The following is a 27987-nucleotide window of genomic DNA, read 5'->3' as shown; positions in this document are numbered from 1 at the left end:
TGAATCTAATCAAACAAATAAATAAATGGAAATAAATTCTTAGAACAAAATTCTAATCAATGAATAATTTGAGCTAAATCAAGCTCTTCAGGGATAATCCCACTTAGCTTAGTTTTTTAGTTATCTTTCTCTCTCTCTTTCTTTTTTTCTTATTGTACATCCTTCTAAGGATGCTGGAGTTCAATAGTTGCTTAATTCATGTTCTTGATTTGCTAATACAGAAAATGTAGAGTAGTGAAATTTTTTTAATTTTAGAGAGAAAAATGCCTTCCTCCTTTCTGGGAAAAATTTCAGAAGCATATCTAGAAATGGGCTTCCCTGATGACTTAGACGGTAAAGAATCTGCCCCTAATGAGAGAGACCGGGGTTCGATTCCTGGGTTAGGAAGATCACCTGGAGAAGGGAATGGCTACCCACTCCAATATTCTTGCCTGGAGAATCCCATGGGCAGGGGAGCCTGGCATCAGAGGCTACAGTCTATGGGATTGAAAAGAGTTGGACATGACTCAGCAACTAACACAATTATAGAAATAGATATGTTCTCGGTGAATCACTGAAAATAATAATAACCATAAACATTCAAAGCCCCGCCTGTGTGCCAGAGTTTCTCCTTCTGCTCTGCTGGACACGGAACCCTCCTTGGCTGGGGGCCAGAGTCCTCCATGGTCTGGGTCAGACTTTCAGCCACATTGTATCGTGAAACCTGGCACCTTCAGCACCCCATTACTTATGACTTAAGTCTCATAAAATCCCATATCTGATGATTCTCTCGATTCTGACCACCCCCATCATCTCTCCAGTGTGCCCACTCCTGTTTCAGGGTCCAGACTAAGGGTCCACCACACTAGGACCTTGTATTCCCCATTTCAACAGCATCCTCCCACGAAGCCATGGGCAGCAAGATGCTCTCTCTCGCCTTTAGCCAAACAAAATAAACGACTAGCAATTCACCCTTGTGTATAAGCAATAATAAATATAGAGGTAGGGATCAGAGGCCCGGCGAACTTAGTCTCCATTTAGGTTCATCTGCACTGACCCTTTACAAATTGAAATCCTCGGGGGTATTCGTAGCTTGGTTAAGGAGAAAAATATGTTTCTCGTCTTTTCTTCATTGGTTATCTATGTGTATCTCTCCTCTCTAAAGTCACTGTTTCCTTTTGTTCTTGGTTTCTTTTCCATCAAACACATTACCCCCAGGATCTTTTCGTGGCTACAGTTTCTGCCCCAGCGGCAACTACACGGGTTGCTGGTATCTGGATCTGGTCTCTGGTGTCACAAGAGGAAATGAATGCAGACCGCCTGGCAGAGAATTTTGAGTGAGAGACTGAATGGATAAATATATTCAAAACCAAAATCCTTTCAGACGCAAGGGTCAGTTTCCCACAATGTGGTTGAAGTCATACCATTCTGTGCCAAGGGTAGATAACAGGTGACGTTCGATGGCCCCATCACCAAGTCCCAAGCACCGTTCTAAGGAAGGGATCATCTCATTGCATAGCTCCCAGGCGCGAGGTACTCTTAGAAGCACTACGTCACAGAAAGGAAAAGTGAAAAATGCAGATGTGAAGTTCCCTGCCCAGTACCACGAGCCAGTAGCAGAGACACCTTCGAAATCACATCGTCGGTGCTAGCCAGAGCCCAGGCATGTGAGTACCACTCAACATGGGGAATTAAGTCTCAGGCAGTTGTTACCTTAAGCCTTGCTCTTTTTCTGCGTACAACCCCCTCCTTAATTAAACCCATGGTAGCCCTCCCTCATCTTTCAAGGGAAAAGAAATCACCCTCCTCCACCCTGCCGAGGGAAAAGGTAATGCACTGTGTCCAATTTCCTTTTCATTGCAATTTTTATTATGGAAACACAAATGTTCACTGATACCAAAATGAAAACAGGGGAAGTTAATTTTGTCATCCTTATCTAATAAAATTCTTAATGGGTTTCTCACCCATTATCATAAATACTTTTATCATTTCTAATTTTTTCCTCAACTTCACAGTAGTATATCTTGCTTCAAAAAAAAAATGAAACATTTTTAAAAAGACATGTACCTTCAGTGTTTAGATCTCTTAAGTATGCTTTGCCTTGGGAGACTGAGCTCCGTGTCCTCTGTTTAGATTAGAAATAAGTGTTCTCAAGGTGGGTTTTTGTCTCCAGGTGGCGCAGTGGTAAAGAATCTGCCTGCCAATGCAGGGAACACGGGAGATGGGAGCTCGATGCCAGGGTCAGGAAGATCCCCTGGAGGAGGAAATGCAAACCCCTCCAGCATTCTTGCCTGGAAAATCCCATGGACAGAGGAGCCTGACAGGCTACAATCCATGGGGTTGCAAGAGTCTGATACGACTCAGTGACTAGCACACACATAAGGTGGATTTTATATATTTAGTGCCAATTTGATGTAGTGAAAATTTTATGGACTATTTGCCATCAACTGTGTGATACTGGACCAATCTTTTCAGTTATATGGGCTCTGTTTCCTCATCATTAAATACCGTCATCCTTGAGAGTTAGGATTTCAATATGTGAATTTTCAGGAGAGCACAAACATTCAGAACATTGCATGCATTAAGCCACCATACAAATTATTAGGGCTATTCCCAACTGGCTCTAGTGGTAAAGAACCTGACTGCCAATGCAGGAGATGTAGGAGACACAAGTTCAATCTCTGGGTCAGGAAGATCCCCTGGAGGAGGGCATGGCAACACATTGCAGTACCTGGCCTGGAGAATCCCATGGACAGAGGATCCTGCTGGGCTACAGTCATGGGGTTGCAAAGAGTCAGACATGATTTAGTGACTGAACAACAACTATATATATATATATATATATACACACACACATTGTATAATAATGCAATAATTTATAATATATTATAAACTGTGTGCAAGTATATAGTATATGCATATATTTAAATATGTAGGTATATCACATAATATATATAAAGTAGGACGACAGAGGATGAGATGGTTGGATGGCATCACCAACTCAATGGACATGAGTTTGAGCAAGCTTCAGGAGTTGGTGATGGACAGGGAGGCCTGGCATGCCGCAGTCCATGGGGTCTCAAAGAGTTGGAGATGACTGAGCGATTGAACTGAACTGAGGTCCATACTGCATAGAACTCTGTATCCTGCCTTTTTTACTTAACATGCAATATGAGTCTGAAAAAGAATATTAAATATTCTTCCAAACCATGTTTAACAGCCACAAAAGATTCACTTCTATGGATGTGCCATGGTGCATTCAAGCATTCTCCTCGTGCTGGACATGTGTGTGTGTGAAGTCGCTTCAGTCGTGTCTGACCCTTTGCGACCCCAAGGACAATCGCTTGCCAGGCTCCTCTGTCCATGGGATTCTCCAGGCAAGAATACTGGAGTGGGTTGCCGTGCCCTCCTCCAGGGGATCTCCCCAACCTGCATCTCTTATATCTCCTGCACTCGCAGGCAGGCTCTTTACCACTAACGCCACCTGGGAAGTCCTTCACTGAAACCATTGCAAGGCATTGAAATTATTTGACTACCCACATGTCCTCCTGCTTACACCATGAAGGCCTTGCAGAGGGCCCGTGGCTCCCAGGCCCCAGGGCACAGCAAGATACAAGTATTCTGCAGGCTATGGGCACAAACAATTTCCTTCTGCTACCCCCGCTCCTACCCAACATAAACCTGAGACTTTCATTTCTTTGAAGCATTCTAATATGGAGTCTTTCTCACATTTGTGCTGCGTTGTTCCCTCTGACAGTTGGGCCACAATGGAAAGAATTCTAAAGGTATTTTGAGACCCAAAAATAGAAAAAGAACTGTAATTGCCTGTTCTGGCAGCTTACATGCAAAATCAAAAGACCTAGTTGTCCAAGTTTCTTGAAACAAATAACGTTTGCCTTCAGTAACTGTCTAGGGCTCAATACCTTTCTGCGAAGGTTATTATTACTCTTGTGTATTTATCTAAGACTCAGAATTGGTAGGAATCTTTTCACATCTACAAATTAATAGTGGGATGATATCATGGGTTTTTGTCTACCTTTTAAAAATAACTTGAGCTTAAAGTAAATCTCACATTTGGGAAGGAATTCTGGTCTGCTTCCCAGAGAGTTAGATAATAAACTCTCACTTATGGGGCACATGATTTACCCACTTGGTGGCTTTTCTAAAGTGCATCTTTAAGGCTGCCTGTTGGAGGGACTCTTTGGGCTTAATTGACCGATTATGGTAAACATTAATGAATGTTCTAGCTGGGATGAGCCCTTGGTTGACATGAGGGGATGAGAGCCAGAGTCACACAGATTGTGGCTGTCAGTAGACTGAAACAGAAACGTAATCTCCTGCTCAGAATGTCTGTTATCAGCCCTGATGCCTGGACTGTGTGTTTGGTCATGATTAAGGAGCCACTACAGTAACCCCAGGTCTTAGAGGCAGGTCACTGTCTTATTCAAATTCTTTAATTGCAAGGGACACATAATCACTAGTCACCTGAGAAAAAGAAAGGGGACGCGATTATAGGAATACTGCAGCCATTCTCTCTGGGGTCCCTCTCTCTGCTGTGCCTTGTTGTCCGCATTGGTGGCCCTGCTGAGACCCCTCCCATGGCTGGTGCTGCAGGCACCATGTTGAGGCTGCCCTGGGGAACCCGGTGGGCATAGCCCCAAGGCTTCCACTATCTTGAGTCCAGGGAAGGGGTCTCTCACAGAAGCCTGAAGCCCTACCATTTCTTTACCTGGCTCCCTCTTGACCTTATTTGTGGGTTTGGCTCTAAGGGAACTGATATGGGTAGCACTGTGCCCCCTCTCCCAAAGAGATGCTGGTTTCCTAACCCCTAGTACATGTCAGAATGTGACTTTACTTGAAAACAGCATCTTAATAGAAGTAATCAAGTTTAAATGAGGTCATGATGGTGGACTGTAATCCAATATGACTGGTGTCCTTCTAGAAAGGGGAAGTTTGGACAGAGAGACAGACACAGAGAGGGAGATGATGTAAACATGCAGGGAGGATGCCATCTGTAATCCAGAGAACACCTGAGGCTACCAGAAGCTGGGAGAGTGTCCAGGACCAGACTGTCCCTCACAGAAAAACACTATTTCTACAGACGGATGGTATCAAGAAAAGTCTAGTAAAACAAGAGCAAAGAGCAAAACATGACAACACATACTCAGCTATGTTTAAAGAAAAGAGACACTGAAGCATTCCCATCACATGAGAAAGGAAGCTGAAAATAAGTCATAGGATTATGCATAGGATTCTTCAGAGCTGCCTCCCAGGTACTTTGGTTCTGATTTTACACATGCTAAGCAGTGTTCTGCTTACTACGCCAGTCTATCCATCTTCTGGGAAGGACATGCCCTGGAAAACAGACCTGGAAATTCTGGCCCTTCCCTGGCCAGGGAATAGACTGTCACTCAGACTTATACATCAGGCCCTTGTGAGTTTAATCCACATGAATCAGTTCTCCTAAGACTCACATATCTCCTTGTGACCTGAAATATCTAGGTAGAAGAACCAAAGCTAAGAACTAGACTCTGAACAGCGGTAACCCCAACACATGCTACTGTAGGTCAGACCCTTCTGATTCTTTTCTGGCCCCCTTGTCCCTATCTCACATTGCCACCAGGAACCTACAGGAATATTAGAGCCGGAAGTGGTCCAATGGTGGAGAAAGAATTACTTTTAGACATAGACAGATGTAGCTTAAGTTCTGTTATGCCACTTACTTCACAAGTAATTCTGAGCAAGTTGCTTAACTTCTGTGGCTTCCATCTTCTTGTCTTTAAAATGGGAATATTAAAATCTGTGTCACAGAGTTGGGAAAGAGAAGGCATTGCACACAGCGTAAAGCACAGAACGCATATGTGACAGGTGACAGCATCCTGCCCCAGCTTGTAGATGGTCCTGGAATCAGATGAATATATGGCTCACTCTGTTCAGTTATCTCCTCTTACCAGTGGCTGATGGTTGTTTAGGGAATGGAAATTAATTTTTACATTAGCCCAAGCAAAACATAATTAGGAAGTCAAATCTGTTGCTGTAGCAGCCACAACAGTAAAAAAAAAAAAAAAAAAAAAAAAGACTATGCATCATAGATAATGGTGTACTTAGCAGCTTGGAGTGTCCATGTATCCCATCCCTCACCCAGATGGCTGAATTGATGGCAATTTCATGGCACAAAGGAAAGAGCCCTGGACTTGGAATTTAAAAACCTTCATTTTGGCCCTGCTTCTGTCATCTTGCCAGAGATCTTGAGTATATCACTTCTTTCTCTTTGCTTCCCTTTCCTTCTCTTAAAATGTCAGCACTCTCAAGTCGACCCAAAGATGTGATCATCCTAGGAGTCAGGGGAGCTTGGAAGGATGGAGGGTGCTTGGAAGATGGATATTCTCAAGGTCCATAGGTTTCTAAACGTCTGCTGCCTGCCCTCCTCCACTACCTTCTCCCTGTAGCAGCAGAATGGTCACTTAAAAAGGCAGACCCTTCTTCTCTCCACTCATTCAAACCCATGTGCTTATAGGATCAAGTCCCAGGGGCCCTCTGCGTGTGGTCAGTTTCCACCTTTGTTCACTGGGCACTCATCTTTCTGTAAAGCCCTCATCCCTGCTTTCCTCTCCGCCAGTGAATTTTCTTTCTAGTTCCTCCTCATTTGCCACATCTCTGTAGAGCTTCACTGCCCCAGGGAAGCCTTCCATGACACTCTGATCATGGACTTTCATAGCATAACTCACACTGATGACTAAGTAAGTCCTGCGAAATGATTTGCTCCGTGTGTATTACCCCTATGAGATGGTACATAGCAGATGCTCAGAAATGAACAAATGACTGAATGGATAGCTGGCTGTATTGATGAATGGATGAATGGGGGGGGATGAATAGATGGATAAGTGAATGGATGATGGATGGAAGAATAGATAGCTGTGTCTGTGTCTAGGTGGTCTCCACCATAACTCTGCTTCTTTAAGACAAACTTTTACTCTAGTCTACCATACACTTGACATCAAACGAATGGGAGATGCAGAAACCATGATACTGTCCAAGTAACTGCCCAGGATCCTTCTTCCTTTCTTGCCCATTCTTTATACTTCCCTCCTTTTACCCACTAGGTCCTCATCACTGGCTTCCTCTCACTGGCAGGTAGTAACCTGCCCGCTTGGCTTGATGTCCTTGTCTCTCGCTCTTTCCTTTCATCCCCATTGATGCGGAAAGATTAGACCTGGACCTCCTCCCTCTACCAAGACTTGTGTGATCTCACCGTTGACTATCTGGAACTCCCAACTCCCAGACCCTGGCTATTTGGCCAAACCCCGAGACCTTCCCAGGCTCCAGTGCCTGCCTGTGAACTCACACACAGCACAGACTCACATCCCCCCTGCTTGTCCTCAGGTCCAGCTCGAAGTGTGTGAAATCATGGACAGCCCCTGACATTTTCACAGAGGCATCCTTGGCCGGACAACCTGCCTGGCATATAATAGGCACTGGGTACGTATTTACTGAATGAAAGAATGAATGCCTCTGGTGAAGGTGGGGGGGGGGGGAGCAGTGGTTATTGTAGCCAGAAAGTCAAGGGCCAGCGGAGCCTGAGTCTCCAAGTGCTTTCAGTATCTGGAGGGCTGGAGATAATTAAATGGAAACCGTCTATTCAACTGTTCACCATGACAACTGCCCTTGATTGATGAGCCCCAAGGAATAGCCTGGAAAGATTTCAATCTATCTAAGAGGATCACTACCAACCAGGGATTTTTTCTGAGCTGATTTTTCTAAGATCTGCAGATAATGTTGTCAGTAGGTTTGACGGAATGACAATTTTCAATTCATCCCCCTAGTACCTCACAGTTTTATCTGGCAGCCTGCATGCTGGCTAAATGGCATTTTAGTGTTAACACAATGGCATGGCAATCCTGTGTATCTCTTTCTTCTCATCTGCCTTAAGGACATCTCTTTAAGGGAACAATGCATAAGAAAACCTCTGATCTTCCCATGGTAATATTTGGGATGGGGAATGACTTAATGGCACAGTGTTACTATGAAAAATTTAGCAATGCATTTAAAGAATGGGCATCTTGCTATTTGCTGAACACCATCCACAATAAAATGTATTGGTTTACAGGCCACATTTGATCACAAGATGGATAAAGATGCTCTGAGTAGAGCCCAGTCCCTCATCCCACACACCATCCCCTCTGGTCCATGTCTCACCAGTTGGGAGTTACTGCTCTTGCTTATCGTTTTCAAGTTCAGGGGTCAAAACTGAAAGTCTGTCTCGGGTACAGCTCAAGGAACTCAGTCCTATGGGCTTCCTGAGTGTGCCTGATTGTTAGGCAGTGCCGGGCACTTGTAACTGAGCCTCCTTGGTCATTTGTGCTTTCTCTCCTACCATCCTAGAACATTCGGTGCAAATTCAGCGATGCTGGGGTCTTAAGAATCCCACCTGCAAGGGCACCCATTCTCTGGATGCTGTGAAAGGGTGTCTCCCTCCCAAGAGGAGAATTGAGAACGTCAGGGTGAACCAGACTTTACAAGGTGACCCAGGATGGAGACCTGTGTGTATCCCTGAGGGACTCCATAACCATTTCCCATCCAACACCCTGTAACATCACCCCGCATCATGACACCTCTGCCTCGGGGAATTCCCTGGGGGTCCAGTGGTTAGGATTCTGTGCTTCCACTGCAGGGGGCACAGGTTCAATCCCTGGTCGGGGAAACTAAGGTCCAACAAGCCACACAGTGTCACCAAAGAAAGAAATAACGACAACAAAGACAGACATGTCCGCCTTGACACACGCATCTCCCAGCCCATCCCCAGCCCCAAGCACAGTCCCAGGGCCTCGCTCTTCCAGAGCCAGGATGTCACAGACTGTTCAGATCACGTGTATCAACTAAAACTCCTGTGGCTGCTGTTACTCTTGAGTCATCTCACGGCAAGTGTTAACATGCCAGAAGGATGTCAAGTCCAAACTCCTAACTGTATAGGAAGTTAAACTCTTCTCCGCCCAGCAGCTCTAGTTTCTGGATGAAAAAGCAGCAGGAGAGGGTGGCAGTGGGTGAGTTCTTCTCCATTTCCATCAAGTGCTTCTGTCTTCCCTTGGCCATCCACAGGCTGCTTCTGGCTCCTCCCCCTCGGGGCGCCAGGAGAGAGCCGGGGCAGGACAGGTCAGGGCCCCCAGCTACCTGTTGGTCTTCTGCGCCCAGAAGCAGGCTCTTACAGGCTCCCCTTGCTCAACAGACGACAGAGGATGAGATGGTTGGATGGCATCACCGACTCCATGGACATGAGTTTGAGCAAGCTCCAGGAGTTGGTGATGGACAGGGAAGCCTGGCGTGCTGCAGTCCATGGGGTCACAGAGTCAGACATGACTGAGCGGCTGAACCATAACAACATACTCGAGGATCATTCTGCGGGTTCCTTGGAGCTCCACCCAGCCACCCACCTGATTCTGCTCCCTCAGCTGGGCAGGATCCGAGTGAGCAGCCCCTCTTCCTCTAGCTTCTTTCTGCTGAAATCGCCTGTTTATGCTAGGAGACTCTGCCTCCCAACAGCTCCCACCGTCCCCAGGAAACATGCGTCTTGGCCCTGAATCAGAGCAGGTGTGCCCGCTCCCAGTGTGGTCACTTCCCTTCACTCTCGGCCATCTGAGACACGGCGCTCCAGGACACCCATAAGGGACCTACTGTGTGGCCTCCTTGAAACCCCTCTTAATAAACACCCCACCCTTCCCCAATGGAAGTGGGGGGCAGGACTCACAATCACCAACCTGTCCTGACCTTTGCACTTCCATCCCATGAGATCCGCACGAAGGCACTGGGCTAACAGACCCCGGAACTGTTGTCGGCCACCTTTGGACTTTGAGATCATTCTTGTTTTTAAATTTCTATTTATTTATTCATATTTTGGCTGCACTGGGTCCTTGTTGTTGCTCATGGGCTTATCTCTAGTTTCAACAAGTGGCGGCTCCTCTCTAGATGTGGTGCACGGGCTTCTCATTGGGTGGCTTCTCTTGTTGCAGAGCACAGGTTCTAGAGCAAAGGCTCAGTACTTGTGACGCATGGCCTTAGTTGTCTCTCAGCATGTGGGATCTTCCCAGACCAGGGACTGAACCCATGTCCCCTGAACTGGCAGGTGATTCTTAACCACTGGACGACCAGGGAAGTCCTGAGAACATTCCCAAGTTGTCTAGAACCTCATTTGGGAATGTAAAGTGCTGGTCTCCTATTGTTTCATTCTCTGTCTTTCGGGGCTTCAGTAAAACTGAGGTACAAACAGTCCCATTTTGATATTCTATGACACACAGAAGCAGAATAATTTACAAACATACTCAAGAAAATACTTACAAATGTGTACTAACTGACACAAATATAAAGCAAAAACCCCAAAGAACTTTACTACAAAACTACTAAGGCTGAACATCTGCATTCCCATGACCTAGCAATTCCACTCCAGGGTATACACCCCAAAGAAACGTGCACATATTCCTGAAAAACACTCCAAACAGTGTTTGCACTTGCACAACTCATTATAGTCTCAATCTGGAAAGGATGACAAAGAGCAAAAATGATAGTAGGAGGAAACAACATATGGTAGTTCACTTATCCACAGGGGCGCCGTGCAGCAGAGAAGATGAACAAACGACAGCCACAAACAGAGTAGACCGAGCTGACGAGTGTCATACTGAACAAACAGAGGGCTAAGCATCCATCGACAGATGCACAGATAAAGAAGATACGGTACATATATACAATGGAATACTACTCGGCCATGAAAAAGAATGAAATCATGCCATCTGCAGCAACATGGATGGGCCTAGAAATTATCATACTAAGTGAAGTAAGTCAGACAGAGAAAGATAAATACCATATGATATCACTTAGATATGGAATCTAAAAAAAAAAAAAACACACAAATGCATTTATCTACAAAACAGAGAGAATCACAGACATAGAAAACAAACTTACGGTTACCAAAGGGCAAAGTGGGGGAGGGATAAATTTGGAATTTTAGATTAACAGATACATGCTACTATATATGAAATAGATACTCAAAAGACCTACTGTATAGCACAGGGAACTATATTCAACTTCTTGTAGTCTTGTAATAACCTATAGTGGAAAAGAAGCTGAAAAAGAATATATATAGGGGACTTCCCTGGTGGCCCAGTTGCCTTCCAATGCAGGGGGTGTAGGTTCGATCCCTGGTTGGGGAACTAAGCTCCCACATGCCTCTTGGGCAAAAATCCAATACATAAAACATAAGCAATATTGTAACAAATTCAGTAAAGACTTTAAAAGTGATCCACATTTAAAAAAATATATTAAAAAAAAGAATACACACACACACACATATATATGTAAAACTGAATCACTTTGCTGTACATCTGAGATTAATACAACATTGTAAGTCAGCTATATTTTTTAAAAAGTCTGGGACGAGGACATCTTTTGCAGTTCCGTCTATGAGTGTTCAGTCACTCAGCTGTGTCCAACTCTTTGCAGCCCCATAGACTCTATCCCACCAGGCTTCTCTGTTCATGGAATTTTCCAGGCAAGAATACTGGAGTGGGTTGCCTTTTCCTACTCCAGGGGATCTTCCCAACCCAGGGATTGATCCCACATCCCTTTCATCTCCTGCATTGACAGGCAGATAGATGGATTCTCTACCACTACCGCCACCTGGGAAGCCTCGGTTCCACCTATAAAAAGCTCAAAAATAGACAAAACTGATAACATGGTATTAGAAACCACAGCAGAAGTAGTGACCGAGAAAAGTTATGACCAGGACTTCTAGGATTCTGTTTTGATATGAGAGCGTAGTGTTTGCTTTGTGAGACCTCATCACAGCACACACGCTTAATGTGTACATATCTCCATATGCATGTTACCAACAAATAAACGAATTACTTAGGAGAATGAGTCAGTGCCAGGCAGGGCATATTACTAGATGCCTTGAGAAATGAACGACCATCAAGCTGAGCAAGAGGCTGGCAGCCCAGCCAGGGCCTTTGAGGGGGGTGCTCTGTGCCCTCTGCCCCTCGGACCCTGGTTCCTGCAGATCCCCACCCACTGTGACACGCTGTGTTCCCCCCTCCGTCTTTCCCATCACGGCACCTGGTCACGGTGGCCATCTTCTTCCATCTTCTTAGATGGCAATAGCTTTGGTTCTTCTGTAAGGTGATAATGAGGAAGGAGCATGGGATTTTTCTCTGAAGACTATACTTTAGAGCAGTTTTAGGGACACAGCAAAGTTGAGAGGAAGGTACAAAGATTTCCCAAGCACTCTCTTGTTTCCACTCATGACCAGCCTTCCCCATTATCAACATCCCCCACCAGAGTGGTACATTAGTTAAAGATTGTTTTTTTTTTTGACGTGGACAATTTTTAAAGTCTTTATTGAATCTGTTACACTATTGCTTCTGTTTTATGTTTTGGTTTTTCTGGCCACAAGGCATGTGAGATCTTATCTCCCTGACCTGCGTTGGAAGGGGAAGTCTTAATCACTGGACCACCAGGGAAGTCCCTACATTTGTTGCAATCAATGGACCTGCATTACCAAAGTTCATAGTTTACATTATCGTTGTTTCTTCAAGTTGCACATTCTATGGATGTGGACAAATATGGCTTCCCTGGTGGCTCAGTGGTAAAGAATCTGCCTGCCAATGCAGGAGATGCGGTTCAATCCTTGGGTCAGGAAGATCCCGCAGAGAAGGGATTGGCAACTCTCTCCAGTATTCTTGCCCGGGAAATTCCATGGACAGAGGAGCCTGGCAGGCTACAGTCCATGGGGTCACAAGAAAGTTAGATACGACTTAGCAGCTAACAAACAATATCAAACCATTATGGCATCATTTAGGATATATTCACTGCCTGAAAAATTCTGTGTTCAGCTTATTCATCTCTCCCTTCCTTTTAATGCCTGGCAACCATTGATCTTTTTACTGATGCTATTGTTTTGCCTCTTCTAGAACATCAAATAGCCGGAATCACATAGCATACAGTCTTTTCAGACTGGCTTCTTTCACTTAGTAATATGCATTTAAGGTTCCTCCATTTCTCTTCCTAGCTTGAAGGCTCATTCCTTTTTAGCACTGAATTACATTCCATTGTCTGTTCACCTACCAAAAGACATCTTGGTTGCCTCCAAGTTTGGGTGATTAAGAATACAAAGTTGCTTTAAACATCTGCACGCAAGTTTTTATATGGGGAGCGTGGGATTTTAAAACAGAGTATCTCACTTGGAGGCCCAGTTTCTCCACGTGCTGGCTTGGCTTCTTGAGAAGGTTGTAGCCTCAGTTTCGTTTTCTGTAAAATGGGGGTAAGAAGGCGTACTGCACGAGAGACATAAACAGTTAAGGGCTCAGAAAGCATTCTGTACAGTATACGGTGATAGGCACATTTCTAGTTCACAATGAACAGTCTTCACTTCTAGATGGAGAGTTGGACCTGGCAAGCGGATGGAGGTGGTCTCCGGTCACCCATCCATGTCATCTGTGCAGTGTCAGGGAGGACTTGAAAGCCCCCAACAGCCCGTCTTTCTCATCTCTGGGCATGGTCCTAGCTCCTCCAGACTGTCTTCACTCCAGGGCTTCTCAGTCCCTCGTCTCTACCTTCCACCAGAGATGGAGCAATGTGGGGAAATGGCTTGCCACCACCACTCCCTACAGGAAGAAAGACAAGGCTGCTCTCTCTCCTGCAGCCCCTACACTTTTTTCGACTGATGATTAATAGAGTTCACTCTCAGCAGAGTCAAGCCCACAGAACAGTAGATAAATAACAGGCAGAGTTTAAGAAGATGCATGTTCTTTGAGTTAATAATTCTAACAGCTGGAGAAACGCTGTGGTTCTCATGGTAACAGCGACCTGCGATTTGGTCTGTAATGGGAAAGCCTCAGACTAATGTGTCCAGGCAGCTACCCTACAGAAACTTCTTTCTTTCCCTTAATTGGAGCATTTTTAATGAAGTGATGATATGATGCAATATGGAGAAACAATGTCAAGCAGACTAATTGGTTCTAAATATGTCAGTGAAATGTATCTTTGTAAACGTTCTCTAAGATGATGTGAAGGGTGTATGGTATTTGGTTTAAGCTCTCATTGCTTCAGAGCTTTCATATAAACCTGCATTCCTTGCAGAAACATTTTCTAAGACTACATCTGCTGTTTGCGCCTGAATTCCCAGGCAATTTCAGGTGATGATCAGGATTTAGGAAGTTCCTTTGCTGACAGCTGTTTTAACGTCTGGGGTGAAATTTAAGGGGCTTCCCAGGTGGTGCTAGTGGTAAAGAACCCGCCTGCCAATGCAGGAGACATAAGAGACACAGGTTCGATCCCTGGGTCAGGAAGACCCCCTGGAGGAGGGCACAGCAACCCACTCCAGTAGTCTTGCCTGGAGAATCCCATGAACAGGGGAACCTGACAGGCTACAGTCCATAGGATCGCAAAAAATTGGACACAACTGATGCAAATTAGCACACAACGCACGTGGAATTTGAGAGTTGGGACAGAAAATATCACCCTTATTCTAGAACTAGGGACGCAAAAGTCTGTTCTTGAAAGAGTCTTGCTTATTTCCTAGATATAAAAAAGCCAAACAAAGAAAATCCTAAGGGTTGGAAATGTCTGGAGAGCTGCCTTTTGGAGATAGTCAGTGGGCCACTCAGCCCCTTGACTCTCTTGTCAGCTGCTGCCTACTCAATAGGCTTCTGGACTATAAGGAAATGTGGGGAGGTTTCCTGTATTTGCGCCCGTAACTTCCCTCCAAACGTTCACAGCATGTCGAGCACTTCCCTTCCTGGAGTGATCAAGCTGCCCTTTGATCACGCAACAAACATCTTCCTCTGTTGTCTCTGCTCCTCTTTTCAGGCATTTGTCACCGCCTTCGCTGGGCCCATTATCTGACTCACAGCTGGTTGGAAGCCACGTCAGATCACACACACACCCCCACACACCCCCACACATCACAATGGTTTTTTTTCCACCAACTGCAATGGGCCCCTGTGACTTTGGCATCCACCACAGTCACGATCAGTACCAGATTCTAGACATGAGTTCTGTATGATAGGAAAGGTCGTGAAGGGGGAGACGGCAAGCCAAGCCACGGAAACTCAGCAGTTGTTGTTACACTGACGCGTTTTCCTTGTGACTCTGTCGTGTGTTACCACAGACGGCATGCTTGAAAGGTAAGGGTGCAGGAACTCCTGGAAAGCAAAGCCCAATCTCTACCCCCTACACACACTCACAGCCTCCCTGTTAATAACTCAGCTGTGAGTCAAATCTGATCCATGAGTACAAAGCTTTACAAAAGGTGTTAAATCACGAAGAACAAGGAACAGAAGAGAATCATCGGAAGCTTAAAGCCTGGTTTATGATACAGTTTGCTCCCTAAGTCTCTCAAGTCTCCCCATTCTTGAAAACTCTCAGAAAATCCTAGTGAAAGTGAAAGTCGCTCAGTCGTGTCTGACTCTTTGCTACCCCATGGACTATACAGTCCATGGAATTCTCCAGGCCAGAATACTAGAGTGGGTGGCCTTTCCCTTCTCCAGGGGATCTTCCCAACCCAGGGATCAAACCTAGGTCTCCCGCATTGCAGGCAGATTCTTTACCAGCTGAGCCACAAGGGAAGCCAGAAAATCCCAAGTCTTCCCCAATTCCTGGAAAATCCCAGAAAGAAACTAAAGCCCAGACACTTTTACACTCCTGCCTTCATCCCTCTTCTCTTTGGTTCTCACCACCTTGTCTGTATGGATGTAGTCACGTATGGATGTGACAGTTGGATCATAAAGAAGGCTGAGCACCAAAGAATTGATGCTTTCTAATTGTGGTGTTGGAGAAGACTCTTGAGAGTCGCTTGGACTGCCAGGAGATCAAACCAGTCAATCCTAAAGGAAATCAACCCCGAATACTCATCGGAAGGACTGATGCTGAAGCTGAAGCTGATGGCCACCTGATGCAAAGAACCGACTCATGAGAAAAGACCCTGATGCTGAGAAAGATTGAAGGCAGGAGGAGAAGGGGACAACAGAGGATGAGATAGTTGGATGGCATCACTGACTCAATGGACATGAATTTGAGCAAACTCCAGGAGAGAGGGAAGGACAGGGAAACCTAGCGTGCTGCAGTTCATGGGGTCGCAAAGAGTCGGACACAACTTAGCAACCAAATAACAACAACCCTGTCTGGGGGGGAACCTCACACGCATCGTCAATACCATTTCCCCACAGCCAAAGCACAAGTTGAACCTCAGACCAGGAGACCTGCAGTCCCCAGCCTTCTCCAGCTGGTGCCCAGCTCCATGTCTGCCTGGGGAATGCAAATGGCTTTCAAATACCCACGGAAAGTTATTTTTAAAAAAGATAAAAATCCAGATTGACAATTAAAAGACTAAATCACAACCCATGAAAAAGCTAAATCAACATGACTTGAGGGCTTCTGCTGTACTGCTTCATCCACGAGAATATATTCTTCCTATGGCAACACCAGAGTGTAAATATTCAAGAAGAACTAGGCTTAAATAATTGGATGAGAAGTGACATTCTTTCTAGTGTAAGCTTATACTATATATACCTGTACTGGAGTTCCATCCATATTTGGGGGCTAACAAACCAATACTTCTAAGTTTCTAGTTTTAGTTGATCTTCTAAAATAATTATATGATTTAGTTACCATCCATCACCATATAAAGAAGGAGAAGGAATAAATAAACAAACAAACAAATAAATAAAATGGTCACTTGTCACAGACCCTACAAGCAAGGAGGATAAAGACCCCAAGCCCTGCAAAGGCAGACCTCTTCTTGTCTCAGGCCGCTCACCTCCCCTCTCTGTTTTCCCGGCTAAAACTCCAGGCTCCACTGGATTCTCCAAAGTATTTGGCCCATCAGGCCGTCCACTCATGTCAGGCTCTTGTTCTTTGACAGTTCTGTCAAATCTTTTGCAGACGTAATTGGTTATAGTTTCCATGTCCTCAGAGCTGCTAAGCTAGCAGTTTAATTTATCCTAATTCAGAACCTAATTGTCTTGCACTGCTGGCTAATTAAATGTTCAAAGAAGTGATAAATTAGGCAGGTTGATCATTACAGCACAAGTAATTAGCCAGTTGATCTGCAGCCAGCCAGGTTTTCAGGACAGGGCCTGAGAGGGGGGATACGCGGAGCAGCCAGGCCCTTGGGTCACGCTGATTTGCGATAAGGAGGGTCAGCGGTAAAGTCTCAGCCCTGCCACCTTGACCATGGATTGGGGTCTTGCCTTTCAAGGCTAAGAAGCTGCCAAAGTCTTGGGTTGGCCAAAGTTCAAACTGAGCCACTTCGGCCACCAGTGGGGCCCCGTGAGCATGTCAGCATCCTTGAGGTGTGGCCTGGGGCAGGGCAGGACGCCTTCCCTGGGGTGTTCACTCACCGGAGGCAGGCGGGGCTGGCTGAAAACCAGAAGCAGATTTCTAGGCAAAGGCTGGTCACATGCTTGAAGGAAAACCCAAAGCCTGGCCCAAGGCTTCAGTCTCATGTGTTTGCTGAAAACAGCATGACTAAAACTCAACAGTAGCGACCACCAGACTGAGACAGGCTGAACTACCCCAGGCTGGGCTGGGCCATGGTCAATAGGTTTGTAGAGGCAGGAGTGACCTCTAGGATGATCCCAGGAGTGACCTCTGGGACACGTGGTGACAAAATATTGGTTTCCTTGGGCTGCATGGTCAAGGGGTAACCTGATGTCCTCCACGGTGGCTGGTTTGCGGGATGGACTATCTTGACCTTAGCAAAGCCTTCACAGGGGCCTGAGGAGTAAGCAGGGAGGGTTCTAGTCTTCCTGACATTAACGTCCAAGTCAACGGGACTTCCCTGGTGGTCCAGTGGTTAGGACTTCACCTTCCAATGCAGGTGGCTCTGGTTTAGTCCCTGGGCAGGCAGCTAAGATCCCACATGCCACACTGCACTGCCAAAAAACAAAAACAAAAACAAACACCACACAACAAAGCCACAAAGGATGCTGCCCTGACCTGGCAGGAAGACAGCAGCTGCCAGTGCTAGAATGATCCAGAATGTGTAGCCCTGTGGTTGAGTCAGCCACAGGTGGCTTCCCCTCATGGGTGCCCAGGGTGGCCCAGGGTGTCAGGGGCGGAGCTGAAGTGATGCCAGAAGCCCCCTTCCATGCCTGCATGCAGGTCCTTTGCGTTCACATCTCCCCATCTCTGCGCCTGTCTCCCCCTCCCAGGATGCCCTTCTCTTCCCTCCCATGCTCCCTGTCACTCAGACCCACCCAGGTCTCCAGAAAACTCCATTCAACGCACACACCTCCATTCAATATTCATGAGCAGATCACAGTTAGGAAAGCACCATATTGGGCTCATTAAAAAAAAAAAAAAAACTGCCTGGCCAGCTGCAGTAGCATCACAGAAGGCACATACTAAATATAAAGAAGCTGGGGCCTCACCCCAGGACATTCTGGGTGAAGCATCCTTATTTGTGATAAGCTCCCAGGCATTTCTGAAATGGGCCAATTTCTGGAGCCTCTCCTCTCCTGGGGACTGACATACAGGGCAAGGCTTCCAGGGTTTGCCCTGGGTTGAGGGGCACCCAACGCCACAGCCCGCCTCCTGTTAAACAAAACGGAGTTCCTTTCAAACCCCCAAGCAATTCTACAAGGCTGGGGTCTTCGGTCACACTCCACCAGCAGGCAGGGCCTTCTTCCCCCACTGCCTCCCCTGATGAGCCACTTTGATTGGCACTGAACCTGGAGATTCAAAGATCTCGTGCAGAGGATCAGAGGAACTCAAAACGAAGGCATCAGCGCTTTTATCGTCACCTCTTCGGAGATCATTTTATCGGCTGTTCTGTTCCGGTCCACAGTCCCCAAGAGAAACGTATTTATCGATTTCTAGCTTCTAATACTTTGAGGAAGTGAACCACAGAGCAGCCCTCCAAGTGGGGTGATGTGACTTCTAAGCCCTATGATCAGTGAAAGTGAAATCGCTCAGTCGTGTCCTACTCTTTGCAACCCCATGGACTGCAGCCCACCAGGTTCCTCTGTCATTGGGATCTTCCAGGCAAGAGTACTGGAGTGGATTGTCATTTCCTTCTCTAGGGGATCTTCCCGACCCAGGGATCGAACCCAGGTCTCCCACATTGCAGGCAGACACTTTACCATCTGAGCCACCAGGGAAGATGATGAGCCCCATGATAAGCTGGGTGTTAGAGCAGTGTTGGTACCCCTGACCTAGAGCACCTGCGGGGACCCCGGGAGCTGCTGTGTCCCCTCCTCCAGGGGGCGCTCAGGAGATGCAAAAGAAAACAAGGGATGGTTTCCCTGGTGGCTGGGCTCCCCTGATAGCTCAGACTGGAAAGAATCCACCTGCGACGCAGGAGACCCTGATTCGATTCCTGGGTCGGGAAGATCCCCTGCAGAAGGGATAGGCTACCCTCTCCAGTATTCTTGGGCTTCCCTGGTGGCTCAGCTGGTAAAGAATCTGCCTGCAATGTGGGCAGGAGACCTGGGTTCGATCCCTGGGTTGGGAAGATCCCCTGCAGAAGGAAACGGCTATCCACTCCACTATTCTGCTGGAGAATTCCATGGAGTTGATAGTCCATGGGATTGCAAAGTCAGACATGACTGAGCGACTTTCGCTTTCCCCTGGTGGCTACACAGCAGCTGGACCTGGCAAGGCTGACAAAGCACACATCTCTGAGGCCACACTTCTCTCCTTGTGGGTTCCCAGAACTCAGGAGTCACAGAGCCCCATCCTGGAATGTTCCTCCTTGGCAGGCAGGACAACACTCCCTGGTACGCTGCTTGACTGACGAGACCCACGGCCCATGCTTGAACGTGCTCCATGGCCCAGCCAGCCCTGGTGGCTAGAATTCCATCACTGGGAATATTTCCCCAACTGTAGGTGTTGCCTTCAATAACCATCAATATTAGTGACATTCTGACAGTTTACCCAAAGGTTTACACCCATTATCTCCTAGACGACTCTTAAAAAACATTTGATGGTAGATACCACAAAATCTTAGGGTGTCTCTGGTGGCCCAGACAGTAAAGAATCCGCCTGCAATGCGGGAGACCTGGGTTTGATCCCTGGGTTGGGAAGATCCCCTGGAGGAGGGCATAGCAACCCACTTCAGTATGCTGAAAAATCCTGTGAACAGAGGAGCCTGGCAGGCTATAGTCCATTGGGTCACAAAGAGACATGACTGAGTGAGTAAGCACAGCACACCATAAAATCTCACATTTTACAGATGAAGAAACTGAGTTGGCAAAACAACAGCATGACTCATCACTCGGTGTTTGTAGGTAGCAGAAACCAGATGCCGCTGCATAACAAATAACCCTAAACCTTAGCTGTAGAAAGCAATGGCTATCAGTCTGTTACTATCTGTCATGGTTCTGGGGGCAGACTGGGCTCAGCTGAGTGGTTCTCACTTGGAATCTCCCTCAGGATGGCGGTCAGACTATGGCCAGGCTGCATCATCTGAAAACTGCCTCACTCCCATGTCAGGTGCCTGAAGTTGGGAAGATCCAGAGCTGGGAAAAGACAGGCTTCCTTACCTCTGTCCTGTCTGTCGCTGTCTCTGTCTCATTGCTTTGCATGGTCTGTCCAGCATGGAAGCTTCAGAGTAGCCCAGCCTCTTAACATAACAGCCCAGGACTTCAGAGCAAGTATCACAAGACGACAGAGCAGAAGATGCCTAAACCTTGACCTTCTCTAACTCAGCCTTTGAAATCAACCAGCATTCCTTCTGCCACATTCTATTCACAGAGGCAACCAGAAACGCCTGCTCACTTTCAAGGGGAAGAGACATAACCTCCTCTTGACAGGAAGCATGTCTTTGAATTTGCAGGCGTGTTTTCAAACCATCACACCAAGTCTCTTGATCCCAGATGTCAAGATATTCCTCCATGAGTTAATGCTCCAGAGGCCTTCATGTGGATGCCTTGCTGTGCCTTCATTCTATCAGCTGAGCTCTTACTGAGAGGCGGCTTGTTCTCTCCCTCTTTGAGGAGGTTCAGGAGAGTTGAGCAAGGAGGAAAAGCAGCTGGAAGGCACCCGAGTTTGGGTGGAGGTTTAAAAAAGGCGACAGAATGATAGAAAGATGACTTATTGGGGCACAAGAAGAAATCGCCAATGACTTCTCCACTTCCTCCTTCATTTTTCCTTCTCTCTGCTCCAATGTTACCCAATGACCAAAGCAGGAGGAGGGCAGGATTTTGTAGTTATGCCAGACTCCACCTTACTTCACAGCTCCTGGCCAGCCATGCGCAAAGCTTTGGCTTTGTTTGGACTGGTCGAAGCAGCTGTACAGTAAAGAGTTAAATAGATACCACCTTTACAAATCATCAGTGAAATCAGTGCATCTGGTAGCTTTCAAGTTCCTGTATGTCTATGTGACTGGGCTCTGAACACTTTATTTCTCATAGCAAAGTTTTCATAAACCATCTTTTCTTTTTAATTGAGCTAATAATTTCATTCCTCTGGGTTGAATCACAGCAGCTCTAATCTGTCTACCTGTGTGGTGAGTGGTGCCTTAGTAGGAAGAGCAACAGAATTAGCATGGGAGGGCTGGGTGCCTGCTCTGCTGCCTATCTGCTGTGTGTCTCTGAGTAAGTTGCTTAACCTCTCTGAACTGCTTTTATCTTCTATAAATTGGGGACATGCCTTCCTTGAGGTCAGTATCTTACACGAACACACTAGGAAAGAGTTCCCAGCCAAGGGGCTGGCATGCAGGAAGTGATCAATAAATGCAGTTTGAATCTGTTTTTTATTTAATTTTATGCTTAATCTGCCCCCTCCATTTTGCAATCTTCTTTGCTCACTCCTCATGCATTTAAACTCACAGATGTAGAGAAACAACTAGTGGTTACCAGTGGGGGGTGGGGCACGGGGCACAATTGGGGTAGGGGATTAAGAGGTATAAACTATTATGTATAAAATAATCTACAGGGATATACTGTACAACACAGGGAATATAGCCAATATTTGATAATAACGTGTGCTCAATCGCTCAGTTGTGTCTGACTCTTCGCAGCTACATGGATTTCAGCCAGCCAGGCCCCTCTGCCCATGGAATTTTCCAGGGAAGAATACTGGAGTGGGTTGCCATTTCTTCCTCCAGGAGATCTGACTCAGGGATCAAACCCACATCTCTTGCATCTCCTGCATTGGCAGGCGGGTTCTTTACCACTAGCACCCCCTGGGAAGCCCTGATAATAACTATAAATGGAGTATAACCTTTAATAAGTGTGAGCCATGATATTGTACCCCTGTAATTTACTGTACATCAACTATGTATCAATTAAAAATAAAAAGAAAGCTCGCTTCTCCTTTTGATTGTGAAGGTGGCCATTCTCGTTGTCCAACACTAGCAGTGTACTAAAAAGCTGAAACTCCAATACTTTGGCCACCTGTTGCAAAGAACCGACTCATTAGAAAAAAACCCTGATGCTGGGAAAGATTGAAAGCAGGAGGAGAAGGGGATGACAGAGGACGAGATGGTTGGATGGCATCACTGACTCAATGGACATGAGTTTGAGCAAGCTCTGGTAGATGGTGAAGGACAGGGAAGCCAAGCGTTCTGCAGTCAGTGGGGTTGCAAAGAGTTGGACGTGACTGAGTGACTGAACAACAACAACAAAAACTGCAAAGAAGAAATTGCAAATCACTGCCCCAGAGCAATAGACCATTCTAAACACCCTGATATTTCCCTTTCGCACTTTCTGTATGTATAATAGGTGTTCCCATGTGCAGATGTGAATCCATGCACGTACAGGTGTGTGCAGGCATGTGGTCTGGATATATCCTTGTTTGCCATTTTCTGTTCTGTTTCTGCCCTGCACTTTCATTGTGAATCTCTTCCTATATCACTAAATAGTAATTTTTGTTGTTTAGTCATTAAGTCTTGTCCGACTCTTTAAGAACCCATGGATTCTATCCTGCCAGGCTCCTCTGTCCATGGAATTTCCCAGGCAAGGATACTGTACTGGACTGGGTTGTCATTCCCTTCTCTAGGGGATCTTCCTGACCCAGGGATCAAACCTAGGTCTCCTGCATTGGCAGGTGAATTGTTTACCATTGAACCACTGGGGAAGCCCAGATAGTCATTAAAAACCTGATTTTTTAGTGTGTGAACATGCCTCCACCCAGAAATCAAACCCAGGTATCCTGCATTGCAGGCAGATTCTTTATCACCTGAGCCCCCTAAATATGCCTTAAGTTGAGAATACTTTACATTTTTAAAATATGCACTCTTCTGATCAACAATATATCAATATTATCTCTCTCCATCATTCATTAATATTTTTTGAGTAAAGTTATATATTTTCCTACATATAGGCCTGGCACACTGTGGCCTATTATATTTGTTACTAGTTCTTGCTTTGCTTTACTCTGTTTTGCTTCATTTTTGCAGCTTTTTCTGAATAAGTTTTCCTCACTGTATCTTTAAGCATATTAATAGAATGTAGCAAATATATCTATGTGTGTTTATTTGCCTTTTATTCTGTCACTTTACTGAACTCTATTATTCACTGTAATAGCTTTATAGTTTTTCTATACACACACAGATATGTAATGAAATAAAATGGTCTAATGGTTAATATTTATTAAGCATTTGGAACATGCCGGCTAGCCCTGCACTGTACAAGCATTATTCCACTTAAATCCATTTGTCATCTTAAGAAAGGCTCATCAGCTAGATGTGCCTCTTTGCTTGAATTAATTGTGCCTGGAATGAGTGTCTGCTATTAATTGTAATTATAGGCTGTTGCAGAAGGCGAGTGTATACACATTGGGCAGTTAGTCAGATTGGAAACCCCCTCTGAATAATCATAACTCAGAATGGCAAGTCCCAAATACGTGCAGAAAGGAAGCAGGAAGAATGTTCTAGTTGAATGAAGAAGTTGGGAGAAAAGCAGGGCTTTGATGGGCAAGCATAAAGAACAGGTTTTATTTAAATAACCTGTCACTGCCCACGCTCATCTTTCCAGACACAGTGGGCCCATTAGGAAGAACAGATAAATTCTAGTCCAAGGCTCCCCCAAGCCTCCTTGCCTAAAAAGTGACTTTCTGATTTCTCCAGTTGGACATTTTTACATTTCTCGAGTTGCAACATGAGTTTGTTTATTTACAGTCTTTCTTGTTTAGAAATTTAAGTGTGCACAAGCGCACATTTAGATGCTCACTTCCACTTTAGCGGCATTCCATTCGAGTTGCTAGGCATTGTTCTGTTGTCATTATTTTTTTAAATGGCCCATAATTATGGTTGTGATTTCCTCTTTGACTCAAAAACTTATTACAGTTTTTGTTTTAATTTCCAAGTAAGTGGGTATTTTAAGCATTTGTAATCATTACAATTATTATTTGCTTTGTGATCAGAAATAGGAACCCTGCAATTTCTGCTTTTTGAAATTTATTAGTTTTCCTCAAGGCCTGGTATATGGCCAATTCTTTCAAAGATGCTTAAGAAGGAGGTGGATTCTCTGTAGATTGAAAAGGTCTATAGAAGCATAGAGATGCGACAGTAGTAGAGAGAGGGATATAGTATAGATACCAGTTAATCCGACTGTAATTATTGTACTATTGAAATGTTTAATCATTAAAACACAGAGACACTTAAGGAACTGTGTTTTCTCCCACACTAATTGTTTGCTGATCATTTTTCCCCTAATACAACAGGATTTTTTTTAAAAAATATTTCTTTTTATTTACTTATTTATTTGGCTGCGCTGGGTCTTAATTGCGGTGTGCGGACTCTTTCAGCATATGGGATCTGGATGCCTGACCAGGAATCGAACCCGGATTTCCTTCTTTGGGAGCTTGGAGTCTTAGCCACTCTGAGGGAAGTCCCCTTTTCCCACTGTTTATTATGGCTGTCTTTTTTTATACACTTTGATGCTGTTGAATTTTATACCTATTATCAAAATGAAATGCCCCTTTTTATTATCTAACATATTTTGCCGTGAACTCTGTTTCTAGTGCCTTTTACCCTGAGTTCTGCTATTTCACTGTGCTTTCCGCATTCATGCTTTTTGTTGTTTGGTTGTTTGCATCTGTCCCAACATGCCCCACATGCCTTTGCCCATCCTTTAAAAGGCGGGGTGGACAAGCAGTGTGGTGATAAAATTGGTCTCCCCATCCACAAGTGTCAGAAACCCCCATTCTAGTACATTCTCTTGTCTTCCAGCAGGTCTCTGCCTATCAGCAAAGATATGACCAACGTATTCTTTAATGTTTTGTGGAAAACAAGAGAGGATATTCACTCATTTTCTTAAGACCAGATCCACTGTGGTAGAGTCTTTAGAAAGCTCGTGGTCTTTCTTTAGGTCATGTGGATGTCATTAGTCCCTTGCTTCAGCTGATAAATGCCCACTAGGTGTCCAAAAGGAAGGAAGGTCGTGCTGGATAAAGATGGGCTGCCCAGTCCTGGTTTGTTTCTCAACTCTTCTCACCCTGTGGCTGAGGCTACTCAGACCCTGGACTTGACCGGGAACTGTGCTGGACCTTGAAGGAGAAGGCAAGGCAAACTTGCCATACTGGACCAGAAGTCACTTTATTGCCAGGCATTTATGAAACAGAGCAGGACTACGGTCCTTGTCCTCTCTGCCCTCTGCCTGCCTTTTGTCTGTGGACAAACTTTAGCCAAAAAATAAGTTTCATCAGAAAAGTGAGAACCTGCAGAAACATAGGAAAATAATCAAAGGAGACCAAATAATAATAATATAGTCAAAGACCTTCAGATCCTTCTCAAGGGCTTCCCAGGTGATGCTAGTGGTAAAGAATCCACCTGCCAATGCAGGAGATGCAAGAGACATGGGTTCGATCCCTGGCTCTGGAAGATCCCTTGGAGTAGAAAATGGCAACCCACTCCAGTATCCTTGCCTGGAAAATCCCATGGACAGAGGAGCCTGGCGAGCTGCAGTCCATGGGGTCACAAGGAGTCGGACGTGACTTAGAGACTGAGCATCACGGGCTACAGAGGATATTCTGAGCCATGCCTTGTGAGCTGTCTCATAGATACTGAAACTCCCACCACGTGGAAGAAGTTACCTGTGTGATGACTGACTGGAGCCATGGCATACGCTGCCACTATTCCAAAAATTGGCCTCAAAGAAATGGGAACAAACCGACCCTGGAACTGAAGATTAATTGCACCTTAAACAACCAAGACGACACTGGTCAGACCACTGATGACCAGTTTTGAGAGGACTGTTCGAACTGACTGTGCTGTTTCTGCTTGGAGCCCCCTCCTTCAGCCTACAGAAAGAGCTCTTGTTTCCTGATTGGCAGTGCAGGGGTGGAGGTGGAGGGCGAGGGAACTGGCCTCTGGACAGGCAGCCAACCAAACCCCTCCCAGCTGCCCGCATCCAAAATAAAGCAACTTTTCCTTTTTCCACCAACCTGGCCTCTTCATTGGCTTTTGAGCAGTGAGCAGTCAGACCCCACTCTCAGTTATACTTAGAGTCTAACCAATCAAAGCTGAACAAATAGCAGGGTGGCAGGCATTTACACATGAGAAGGGGAACAATTTAGAATTTCTAGAAGTGTAACTATGGCAACAAATTAAGAAAGTTAGCTACAATTTGTCATTCCTTGAAGTCATGCATATTACATTATCCTAATAATTTACGTAGTAATTACTTAATAAGCACAAAGGAGAGGAATACATAATCATGGGAGCCTCAGGCTACACGTATGTGTGGTTGAAGAGTGGATGGCCTTGTCTTTTTCACTCAACCTTACTACCCTCTGCGCATCGTGGATTCACCAAAATGGATGACCTCTGCTTTCAGGAATATCAGGGCGGCAAAAGCAAAAAAGATCTCTACAGGGACGTCCCTGGTGGTCCAGTGGCTAAGACTCCAAGCTCCCAACACAGGGGGCTTGGGTTCAATCCCTGGTCCGGGAACTAGATCCCACATGCCGCAACTATGAGTTCAAATGCTGCAGCGAAGATAGAAAGACCCCATGTACCAAAACTAAAACTCAGCAAGGCCAAAATAAATCAATATTTTTTTAAAATTTATCTCTACAAAGACAGTTGTAGATGCTCAGACATAGTAAGCATCTCAGTTCTTGCATGTACACAGAGCAATGCGCCAAATAAGCGGAAAGTTTTGGCTAAATAGTCGTATCTTAAAATATCACTGGTTCCAATCTTTATAGGAATTGTATGGGCCACTAGGTGACTACAGATGTGTCCACTTGGTTTGGGGTGTGGGCACCCAGTTTCTTTGATACAAGTAACCACTAGAAAGGGTTCGGGTGGCTCAGATGGTGAAGAATCTGCCTGCAATGCAGGAGACCCTGGTTCAATCCCTGGGTTGGGAAGATCCCCTGGAGGAGGGCATGGCAACCCACTCCAGTGTTCTTGCCTGGAGAACCCCATGGACAGAGGAGCCTGGAGGGCTACAGTCCATGAGGTCGCAAGAGTCGGGCATGACTGAGCTACTTAGCACAGCGCAGCACAGGCTTATACCTAAGTCCCCTTCTTCCTTTCCACCTGCCTCCCCCTCAGTAACTCATCCATCTTTCTCTCCTTGAGGCCATCAGATCACCCCTCTTCCTCCTCCTCGCTTAGCAGATTAAGGGTTAGGCCCCCTCTTCTCTCCCTCCCATATTTTTGTTTGTCTGTTTGGCTACAATTATGTTTCCTATAATTGCTTTCAGGGGGCAGGAAACTCTTTGCACAAACAGACTTGCATCTGCAGCCAGCACCTTGGTAAAATAAACAACTGTAAGCGTTTTTAGAGGAGGGTAAATTAAATCTCATTTTTAAAGGCACAGAGGGGAGTTTGTTATCGGAAATGATCACAGGCTAAATCTTTCGTGAAATAAATAATTTTTTCCTGCTCATCTAGACTATTCATCTATAGTTTTTTTAAAAAAAAATTTTGTTTATATACTCGTGCACACAGGCGCACGCACGCACACACACACACACACACCTGTGTGTGTGTTTATGTGCTTATGTGTATATCTGGTTCAGTTTAATGTAGGGGCATTTGTAATGTGCAATGGGTGATTAGCTTCTATTTA

The 27987-nt window shown here is 45.5% G+C and overlaps 2 long non-coding RNA genes across 2 annotated transcripts in view; both read right to left on the bottom strand.

The window, feature by feature from the left end:
* Positions 1-27987, bottom strand: part of LOC145532589 (uncharacterized) — a 571872-nt gene that overhangs the window by 79354 nt on the left and 464531 nt on the right. The gene's annotated exons all lie outside the window — the stretch shown is intronic.
* Positions 138-6057, bottom strand: LOC145531903 (uncharacterized). The gene is made up of 2 exons (XR_014072845.1): positions 3480-6057; positions 138-2172 (listed from the first exon to the last, which is right to left on the bottom strand). It is a non-coding gene; the product is annotated as an uncharacterized LOC145531903 (long non-coding RNA).

Source organism: Giraffa tippelskirchi, chromosome 13, assembly GCF_054371585.1.
Source record: "Giraffa tippelskirchi isolate mGirTip1 chromosome 13, T2T-mGirTip1v1.2.pri, whole genome shotgun sequence".
In the NCBI taxonomy this organism is placed as follows: domain Eukaryota; kingdom Metazoa; phylum Chordata; class Mammalia; order Artiodactyla; family Giraffidae; genus Giraffa; species Giraffa tippelskirchi.
This window is presented reverse-complemented; position numbering and strand designations above follow the sequence as displayed.